General features: G+C 37.1%; 1 long non-coding RNA gene across 1 annotated transcript; it reads left to right on the top strand.

Annotated features, from left to right (window-relative positions):
- Positions 1-4,298: 4,298 nt before the first annotated feature.
- On the top strand, positions 4,299-6,924 carry LOC139197488 (uncharacterized). Its single transcript, XR_011582930.1, has 5 exons — positions 4,299-4,516; positions 4,600-4,759; positions 4,865-4,933; positions 5,632-5,690; positions 6,642-6,924. It is a non-coding gene; the product is annotated as an uncharacterized lncRNA (long non-coding RNA).
- Positions 6,925-11,414: the final 4,490 nt, after the last annotated feature.

The following is an 11,414-nucleotide window of genomic DNA, read 5'->3' as shown; positions in this document are numbered from 1 at the left end:
TTGCATGTTATATGATGTTGCTCAAATGAACATGTTTTCCAAAATAATTCCTTCAGTGGTTTTACCCAGAAACTCGAGAAGAATGAGAACCTGCCATTTTTCACTCAAGAACCGTGGCCATTTGGTCATTTTCAAACCGTTTTTTTGGTCAACCTCGACCACAACTGGATTTTTTCTAGGTACAAACTTATTCTCTACATTCCTAACTTTAAAGTGGCTTTTGAATCACTGAGTTTGGTTAAGTAACGAGTTAGAAATCAACTCTGGAAGTTGGGAAGAAAATTTTAGTTTTCTAAAAAATTTCAGCCGTGGTCGTTTAGCCACTTTCAGGCCAAATTTCTGATTAACTCAGTCCATATTCGAACTTTCTATAAATTGGGATTGGTAGATCACATTCCTAGCTTTAATTTGGCTTTTGTAGAAGTAAATTTGGTTGAGACTCGAGCTCGTTAAAGGCTTTGGAAGTTGGCCCAAAAATCTGCAAAACTGCAGATTTTCGCGAAGAAGGCGAGTTCAGTGTACTCGTGGGGTCGCGTGGGCAGCCACTTTGGGCGGTGCGTGGGGGCGCGTCAGGCCTCCGGCCGGTGCGTGGTTGACACGTGTGTGTTTGCGTCGTCAAGTAGATCGATTTCATATATTTATACCCTAGGTTTGAGCAAACTATGGGGGTTTTATTTAGGTTTCCATTATGTACTTTAATTAATGTTATTTAGTTATTTCACATATAGGGGAATCTTATTCGGAGGATTTTCGAGGCCAAGCTAGGCTCGGGGGCTACGACCCAGCGACGTACTTGTGAGTGGGCAGTTGTTTTATACCTATATATATTTATAGTTTCCATGAATGCGTATTTACTTTACTTTTATGCCTTACTTGCCTAGTATCATTATTGTGATATAAATTGTGATAAATGCTGATATATGGTTGTGATATTACTGTCATGGCATTCATACGTACTTGTGTACATGCTCATCTTGCTGCACCCGGTGTTAGTACTCGCCCAGGGTCAAGGCCAGTCCTTCACGTGTATGTTCACATATGCACCGTTCGCTCACCTTGGATCCAAGTTTAGGTGCCAGTCTTGTCGGGTAGATTGCATTAAGCGATCCGACTTGTATGTGATGTGCTTTTGCACCAGTCTTCACGTGATCTTAGTACTAAAGCATATTGATTACATCCAGTCATGTTCGTGTCAGAAACCATCTGTTCGAACTTGTGTGCTAGCTTAGATGGATGAGCACTTAGTTATATTGATTATCACGTGATTATTATTATGGCATATGACACATCATTTACTTGGCATATTTCTGGTTATATAGCTGATATATTGGATTTCGTAGTTACGTAGTATGTTTTGAGGAAACTATAATTATTTTACGGCGAGGGGTTAATGTATTCAAAGATAAAGGTTTCCTTATAAGCATTGTTTTGCTGACCCACTCAACTTTGTTTTCGCCCCTCCAGGACCTAGATAGATGTACTCTCTGTGGCACTCGAGGAATCACGGCAGTTCTGACATTTCCTTCTGTTTAGATGTACAAACGTATCACTATTATGTAATAAGTGTACTTTGGTTGCTTTGACTACTTTTTCGTAGTCTCCCTGTCTATTACGCTCTGAATAATTGTAGTGGGTTTAACCCACAAATTGCGCACTCTTTCACTGTTTAGTTCTAATTAGTTTTAATTTTATTCACTTTTTGCATCACTTACCCTTATGGTTACATCACCTCACGGTGACGGCCAGTATGCTTCGACCTTTCCAGGTCGGGGTGTGTCATGTATAATTAAAATATTTAATAATTAAAATGATGTGAAAAATTGGTGAAGAATTGAAATAAAATGAGTTAAGATAATATGGAATTGTCAAAATGATGTGAGAAATTGTGTAGAAATGGCTTAGGTATTTATAGGGAAAAAAATAGATTTTTTTTAAATTTCGTCTAAAAAAAATTCAAATCCAATAGTAACATGACGTCAATTAGCATGGGTTTGGGCTGGTGCAAACGGGCTGATTAGCTGGCTCCTTTTGGCCGGCTTGTTGACTAGGTGGGGCCCACAAGCTATTTGACCTAGTCCTCGGTTGAAAATGATTTTCCTGTCAAAACAAATTATATTTTGACCTATGAACCTTTGACCGGATTGGTTAGAGATCGCCTAAGAGATTAAATTTGCCTTTGGCTTGTTTTTTTTTGTTTAAAAAAAAAAAGAAGTGGAGGGGTTTACGTTGAATTCTCATTGGTTTTGATTCAAAACTTTTGAACTTTTCCACAAAATGCAACTTTTGTATTCTCACAATAATAGATTCGGTGAATGATATATATATATAACACTATTATATTATATATTATTCGGGTCGAATTGGGGGCCTATATGCATAACCAAATAATATTCACAGTTTTTTCCCATATTCAAAATATATCCAAATTTTCATACTCAAATTCAATCTGTTCGGCGGTTATTCATGGTTATTGGGTTTAACAATTAGAATTGTCAATCATACTCATTTAAATTAACAGGAGAGTCATTTAAACAGAACAACAAATGTAAAAAGAAATACTTTTAAACAATTGAGTTACAAAATCCTTTTTAATAATCTAAAGAGTCAAAATTTCCATTATTTTTTCATGTTTTGATAAATTTTATCATTGACGATTGTTTGGGGGATAAGAGTTTAAGTTTAAGTTGACGATGACTTTTCTTTTCTTTGGAAACAATTGACGACTTGCCTTAGGTAGTTATTATGTTGCTATGATACAGCTAGAGGTATGGGTGGGTACAGGTCGGGCCGGATCCAAAATTAAAGGGTTCGGATCGGACCCGTCTGAAAATACAACGGGATGGGACGGATTTTACCATTTTAAAACTGAGAACCGGACGGGTCCAACATGTATAATTTTTAGTATCCCAGATTCCCAGTCGAAGTTGGTGCTGCCGGAGGCAAATTAGAGAACTGAAGCAATGAAATCGATCAATTTTCAATATCCCACTCTCCTCTGTAATTACCTAAGCACATCGACATCACCCCATCCAAGCTCCTTCCTTAGCCGCAGCGAGAAAATCCTGCAACCGTCCATCCTCTTATTTATTCAACCATGCTTTCCTAACTAATTTACTGGATTAATAGCTTAATCAGAAATGTTAACATATGGCTTAAAGTTAAATTACTAACCGTGTAGAGGAGATTGCCAACTGTTCGACTAAATCCATCAGTAACTGCGGCCTGAAATTATTCAAGAACAACAAAATAAGTAGACTAAAAATATAAATCCGCAGGATTATGAATTGCATGCATTTAAATCAGAAAAAACTGACAATTAAGCAGAAAAAGAAGAAGAAAATCAACAGCAGGCTAGTATCTTGAGAAACGTCAAAGTGGAGACGCTCAAATTATGGCCAAGAGTTCCATACACAACTCTAGCTGGTTACATTTGAGCTCTGGCCTTCAAACAATACTGTTGATATTTAGCCAGGGTAGCGTTTCTATGTTTTTGTATTCATCAAGTGCGATCTAAACCTTACATATATAGAGTGCATGATGTTATGTATGTTTTGAGAATCAAACAGCAACAAGACATTAGCACAAAGTAATTAAGTCAACTGCAAGTGTTTTATTGATGGTTTTTAAACTTACGCTTCTTTTATTTCACACGAAGAAATAGTCGACAAAAACCCAACCCCATATCATGTGAGGATGCTAGAGATATCAACTATTTAGATGAAATTTATTATATCATATTACGTAGTTACTATTAGATAATACTTATGTATTAATTAACGTGGTTATTTTATATTTGTGACTTATATTAAAAGCAAATTTGTTCTATAATTTGATTTACCTAGCATTAATTACTCTATGCGAGAATGGAAAGGATTTCAAACTTTCTATTTTGAATCTTTGATTGGCCAAATTTACAAATTGACATTCATGAAATAATGAGGTTGGACATTTTAAATTAAAAAAAATGGTAGTTCACTGTTCAAGGCCGTTTATGAGTTTTTAGTGGCCTAAGGCGAGAAACTAAAATGAGGCTATTTTCGATACATTATTTTCACAAGAAAAATAAAATGTACAATATTTTTCTATTATCTCTTTTTTGGGCTTAAAACATTTTAGCTTAACTGTCACAGCCCGTCCTGGAATTTTAATTCCGAGGACGTGAAAAGACGAAAATGCCCTTAAACGGGATTAAGGTGCGTAATTTTGGTATTGGTTTTACCTAAAATTCCTAAGCTATTGTTAATTAAACTTAAACTTGGACTAATAATTTTGTGTTTGGACTTTAGGTAGGGTCCTACACCCTAAATCCCTCCCCATTTCCCGTTTGTTGTCTCTCTCTCATCTCCTCAATCACTCTCTCTCTCTTTCTCAGCTCTTCCTCAGAAACTCTCACTCTCTCTCTTCTTCTCGAACGCACGAGCAACCACCAAAACCACCTAAAACCTATACCAACGTCCAAGTTAAGACTACCATTGCAACCCTGAGGACTTCACGATCACGTAGGTACCATTTTCAGGTAAGTTTCATTTCGAAAAACCCTAGTTCTAAAGACCCCGTGAATGTGTACTGTTCATGATCTTTGAAGTGGTTGTGTTTTAGGCCAAACTAAGATCATAGCAAGCTTAGTGAGGTCCCAAGGAAGCTCGGAGTGCTTCGTTGGAAGTTTTTGGACGTAAGAACACGGAGATCGACAAGTTCAAAGTTTGGCCGGAGCTTTCGAGGCGTTTTCCGGCGAATCCCCGGCGAGTTAGGAGTCGAGGTAGGTATCAATCTCTTCGTCTCGTCAAGTACTACAACTTTCCTTTTTGTTTCACTCAATTTCGTTGAGTATTGAAGAAGTTATACTCATTTGAAAAATACCCAGTTTCTGGCGACCTCCGAGGCTTTCGAGGCAGTTTCCGGCCAAACCACGGCGAACTAGGTGTTGTGCAAGGTACCATTCTCTTTGTCTCTTCAAGGGCTACAACTTTCTTTTTTGAATCACTTGATTTCGTTGAGAAATGACAAAGTTATGGCAATTTGAAAAACTGCCCAGAAAACGGCCGCCGAAAAAACCAGTCCGGCGACCCAAGGAAGAAGAAGATGCTACAGTAAAAATAAAAAATAAAAAAAAAATTATTTTAAAAATATGTCGACGTCCGTGACGTCGAGTAGATCACTGTGGTATATTCATATACCTAAATTGAACACCGTATGAGAAAGTTATTGAGGATTGTTGGTTAGGTGTTCAAATAATGTTTTATAGTTTTCACATTTAGGTGAAAATGTGAATTGATGATCCGACCGTTGGATCGTCACCAAACTTTGATACGTTGTAATACGTAATATTTGAGGATTATTGGAACTTACGGATTGGGAATCCGAGTTACGGATCTTCCGGAATTGGAATTGTAAGTCCATAATATAAAATGTTAACCGTCACTTAGTTTTGGAAATTGACGGAGATCCGACCGTTGGATGGTAATGAAATTTTAGGATGTTGTCCTAGATGTATAATGTGGACCTCTGGAAGTTATGGATTTAAAATCTGAGTGGCAGATCTTCCGGATCGATCAACGTAGTGACGTATTTTATATAAGTTATATATTTTATCGATATGAATTCTGAGCCTGGATTTGATTACTATTCTAGGCGGCGATCGTCATGACACCTTGATGTGTGGTGCTAGGGAGTTGTTGGACGAACTCCAGGTGAGTGGGCAGTTTTGTTTTCCGTATATATATATACTTGACGTTTCCCAGAAATTGAATTGAAATGAAAATATGTTTAAAATGAAATGCATATGAGTTATGTGGAAAAACGGGAAGTGAAATACCATGCATAGAATTGATATGAAAAGTATATAGAAATGTGAGTTGAAATGCCATGCATGAATTAATATATGATGCATATGTATGAATTGGTGCGGTGGACGCACAGGTAAGAATTGATTTATGATGCATATGTATGAATTGGTGCGGTGGACGCACAGGTAAGAATTGATTTATGATGCATATGTATGAAATGGTGCGGTGGACGCACAGGTGAGTATTTATTTCTGTTATGATGATGTTGATGTATATTGAGCTCAAATCCTGCACCATAGTTTAGTGCTTATAGTATTCACCGCATCGCACGCTCGCCTTGGATCCAAGTAGATGCTAGTCGTACAGTCCACGCGGAGTGGGTACGACAGACCAGTCGCGAGAGTGTTAGTGAGATTCCGACTGGTGGGTGACCTTAGATTATGTGCACAGATGATTTATGAGAAGCACTAGAGCGTAACTTGTGTGCAGAAGGCCGGACAGGTCACAGAGGTGACTCCGGCAGAGTGAGAGTGATAGATTTTGAGCTCTAGGTTCAACCGTACAAGGCCATTAGTAGAGGGCCTCGGTTGATTACTTTCTTGCACCTGATATGATTATTGTTGATGCATCCATACTTAACTGTTGAATTAGACATGGCATGGCATATTTGTAAAGAAAAATGTAGTTGAGATAGTAAAAATGAAGTTTTGAGAATATATATGTATATTTATATTTTACATTTCTGGGAAAGTATACAGGTTTTACGGAGAGGGGTTACAACGTTTTGAGAAATGTTTGGATTTGGAAAAGAATTGTTTTACTGACCCACTCAATTTTGGTTTTGCGCCCCTCCAGGTTCAGGAATCACAAAGGTGTGGTGACTACGAGGAATTCGACGGTGTTCTGACAGATTGGACAAAATTAGGACTCACCTTCGGGTGTATCAACTTAAATTGTATCTTAAAGCTTCCGTACTGTGCAAATGGTTACGTCACTCTCACGTGATGGCCAGCATGCCCTCCTTCGGGACGGGGTGTGTCATTAACTAAAATAAATATATTCGAATTTCTTTTAAGAATACTTTGAATACGGTCCTTAGTTATGAACATTATTTGATTAAAACCTTGTTGGTTTTTAATTTTTGATTGAGGTCCCTGAAATTAATGTCATAATTTATTTCTATGTACGTTACTATATTTTTAAAATTAAAAATTAGAAATTTTAGTTGTTTATATAAATGAGATTTTAAATAAAAAAAACCATATGGGATTAAAAATATTAAAATATAAATATACTATTGTGTGTGTGTGTATAAACATGGGTACATTCATCAAAATTAACCAAAAAAATTATTGTATCAAAACATGGGTACATTCTTCAAAATCACATAAAAAAAAGAAAAAGATATTAGGCTTAATAACATTAATAAATTTCTTCGATTAAACTTGACATGGATACAATTTAAAATAAAAGAAAAAAGAATGTACCCATATAAGTTTAAAAATGGATTAGAAAAAAATTGAATGGATTTTATATAAAAAAAGGGGTACATTTTACATATAACAAATTGGTATATTTAAGAATGAGTACATTTTAAATTAAAAGTTTTACATGAATGGGTACATATAATTAGCATGGGTACATTTAGCAAAATAAAAAGTACAAATAAAAAAAATATGGGTACAAATACAAATAAACTTTTAAAAATATGGGCACAAAAAGAAATTAATATATGAGTACAAATTAAAACTGAAAAGAAAATTGATACAAATTAAAAAAGAATTACAAATTAAAAATGGGTACAAACTAAAACTAAAAATATATGATAATAAATTTAGTCATAAATATAAATATACTAATTGTAACATTTTTAACATTAAATGAATATATTTAGAAATATAAAAAATATTTATTATTGAAATAATTAATGATGTTATTTGTCACAGCCCGTCCCGGAAATTTCATTTCCGAGGACGTGAAATTACAGAAACGCCCTTAAACGGGATTAAGGTGCGTAAATCTGGTATTTGTTTTACACTAAGATCTTAAACTAGGGTTAAAATTATATTAGTATGTGTTATTTTATTTTGTATTTGGACTTAAGTAGGGTCCTACCTCCCTGATTCCTTCCCCATTTCCCGTTTTGTGGTCTCCTTCTCTCTCTCTTCCTCATCTCTCCCTCAGTCACTCTCTCTCTTACTCTCATTCTCTCTCGAACTCTCGGACAAACACCAAGAACAACCACAATTCTATACGAATGTCCAATCTAAGATCACCATCGTGATCTAGGGAGCTTCACGATCACGGAGGTATAAGTTTCAGGTGAGTTCCATTTCGAGAACCCTAGTTTTAGAACACCCCGTGTAATGGCACTATTCACAAACTTAAATTTGGTTGTGTTTTAGGTTAAACAAAGATCACCACGAGCCTTAGGAAGTTCCAAGGAGGCTCGGAGTGTGAAGTTTGGGAAGTTTGGACGTCGGGATCGTCGGGTTCGAGTTTGGCCGAATTTGAAGATTTTTGAAAGGTTTGATCTTGTTGTTTTTAGGCCTTAAAACCATCCCAACGTGATTGTACATGTTAAATGCTTCATTTTGGTATAAATTTCATGAAAAATGGTTGAAAAACGAAGGAGAATAGTGAATTTGAAATTTTTCCAGAAACCGGCGAACAGTCGCCGGCGGCCGGTGACTCGCCGGAGAAGACGACGAATATTCCGTCAGTTTTGACGGAATATTCCAACGGCGTTAACTGACGCCGTCAGTTAGCTAACGGAATATTCCAGGAATATTCCCTAACGCCGTTCACTGTACCGTCAGTGTGCCTGGCACGTGGCCGCGCGTGGGGGGCGCGTAGGTCCGTGCCACGTCAGGCGCGTGAGGGCGCGTGGGACCTCCAAAAATTATTTTAAAAATATGGGGATGATCCTGAGGTTGTGTAGGTCACGGTGGTATATTCATATACCTAATTTGAGCAACGTATGAAGAATTTATTACCTAGTTTGGTTTAGGTGCGTTAATTGTGCGTTAAATGATTGTTTTAAGTTATTTCACTTCTAGGTGGAACCTTTAACGAGGACGAGCACATCCAGGGGCGTCAAGGGGGTTACGACCCGGCGACATATCAGTGAGTGGGCATTGCTTTCTATATATATACCTATATACTCGATTTTCCCAGAAATCAAATTTAAATGAAAAATATAGTGAAATGAAATGAAATATGATGTGATTGCCATGCATAGAATGTTATGGATATTATGAACTGTCGTATGATGCATATATGTATGATGGTGCTGTGGAAGCACAGGTAAGTATTTAATTAATATTATGATGATGATGATGATATATTGAGCTCATATCCTGCACCATGGTTTAGTGCTTATAGTATTCACCGCATCGCACGCTCGCCTTGGATCCAAGTAGATGCTGGTCGTACAGTCCACGCGGAGTGGGTACGACGGGCCAGTCGTAGAGTGTTAGTGAGATTATGACTGGTGGGTGACCTTAGGTTATTGTACACAGATGATTGATGAGAGAAGCACTAGAGCGAATATTACCATGAGTCGTTCAGACTACATTAGGTGGTTCCGACTGATGTGCAGAAGGCCGGACAGGTCACGCGGAGTGACTCCGGTAGAGTGAGATTGATAGATGTTGAGCTCTAGGTTCAATCGTTCAGGGCTATTAGAGGGCCTCTGATTGATTATTTCTTTTACCTGATTTATATTATGTCAATGCATTCATACTAAACTGTTGAAATTGGCATGGTACATTCTTTATTGAATCTGTTATAAGAATGATGATCGAGACAGTTGAGATATATATGCTATATACTATTTTTCTGGGAAAGTATACAGGTTTTCCAAAAAGGGGTTATAAATGTGGATTCATGAAATGTTTTAGAAAAGCTTTATTTTCGCCCACTCACGTTTTCTGTTTTTCGCCCCTCCAGGTTCTAGTTGATAGTTGAGGCGTTGGTGGCCTACGAGGACTGCTACGGCGTTCTGACAGAATAAATAAATGTAGGATTTCACCCGAGGGTGTTGTAAAATAGTTATGGTCCTACTTGACTGCACCTAGACGCTTATGCTCTGTTTATACGTGTTTAGTACACTCTTATGCACATAGTATGCTAGGTTGTAAATATCTGCATTTAGTGGTTTTCGTTGACTCGTATTTTATTATTAAATCGTTTCCTTGCGTTATGGTTACGTCACGCTCACGTGACGGCCAGCACGTCCTAGTCTTCGGGTTAGGGTGTGTCATTATTAATACACAAGGATCTTGATCAAAAAATTGAAAAGAAATATGATTTTAATTAATAGAGTAGCAAAATGAACGATGAAAACCTAATTTCTCCTTTCTTCTAGTATATCTAGAGTCAAAATCATCAATCACACATTTTCAAAATCAAGCCTTTACAACATACCTTTCTCAATGCACAAAATTGTCAATCCATTCAATCTTTCATGTGTCAGTCGATCAAAAATTATTTTTAAACAACTTCAGTCGAATTATCTCTTTCTTAGTATCTTATATTGTGAAAGAACTAAAACTAGGCTGGGAACTTACTTGAAGGGAGGTTGAGAATGAGAGAATAGAAAGGAAGAAAAAGAGGGGAATGTTGTTTGCACAACAACGGCCGTATTACTGTTCAAGAGGTGGTTTGGCTAACTCCAATGGTAATTCACTTTAGTCTGTAGTTTGACTTAAATATTTAGCAGTGATTGAGAGCTCGTTTGTATGTACTTTTAAAATGATTGAAAGCGCTTTTAGAGAATGTTTTTGAATTCCAAAAGCACTTAAAGTGTTTTCTGCAAGAAGCACCAATTATGTGCTTCTTTCAGGAAGCACTTTAAGCTCTTTTCCAGAATTTATTTGTATTTTTACCAAAGATTAGTTCTAAAAACCTTTTCACCAAAAACGTTTTTAGTCATTTTAAAAACACATCTAAACGAGCTCTGAATAAATGGCTTCGTGAACGGAAAGGATTCCCGCCGGATCCTTTTCTTGGGGATCTTAAGAATCTAGTGATCGCGATCGTTCATTGTATATCGTACGATCAGTTTTCGTTAGACACTATTTACATATAATTTTAAATTTTAAATTTTAAAATGATTTTTGACCGCATGATGTACGATACACGGTCCCAATCACGAGATCCCTAAAATCTCCTAGAAAAGAACCCGGCGAGGATTCATTTCCTTTGTGAACAATGAAATCAACTCAGTTAACCATAAATGAGAGTACGTGTTGTATATATAGCTTTACATCAATCAATCAGTTACAAGATAGACTATTCTCAAATGAAAATTTTACAACATTAAATACATGTGATAATAGTGGAAAATAAGATTAATCCAAAGAGTTTATCTGTTGAAGAATTGCAGAACAACGCAAACTGTTCCTCAGCATATTCCAACCGTTTGGCAGCAGAGTTGGGCGGGAATGATTTTCACAAGTCTCTAGCATACCAAGATTCAGTGGCGAAGCCACGTGGGAGCGAGGAGTGGCGGCCGCCACTCCCCTCGCCGGGAAACACCACTTAACCCCAGGTCTTCGCCACTCCCCTCGCGCGCCTCGCCGGAAAATAATGGTTCACGAACTTCACGGCGCCCTCTGTTTTTCT

Source organism: Malus domestica, chromosome 07, assembly GCF_042453785.1.
Source record: "Malus domestica chromosome 07, GDT2T_hap1".
Lineage (NCBI taxonomy): Eukaryota > Viridiplantae > Streptophyta > Magnoliopsida > Rosales > Rosaceae > Malus > Malus domestica.
This window is presented reverse-complemented; position numbering and strand designations above follow the sequence as displayed.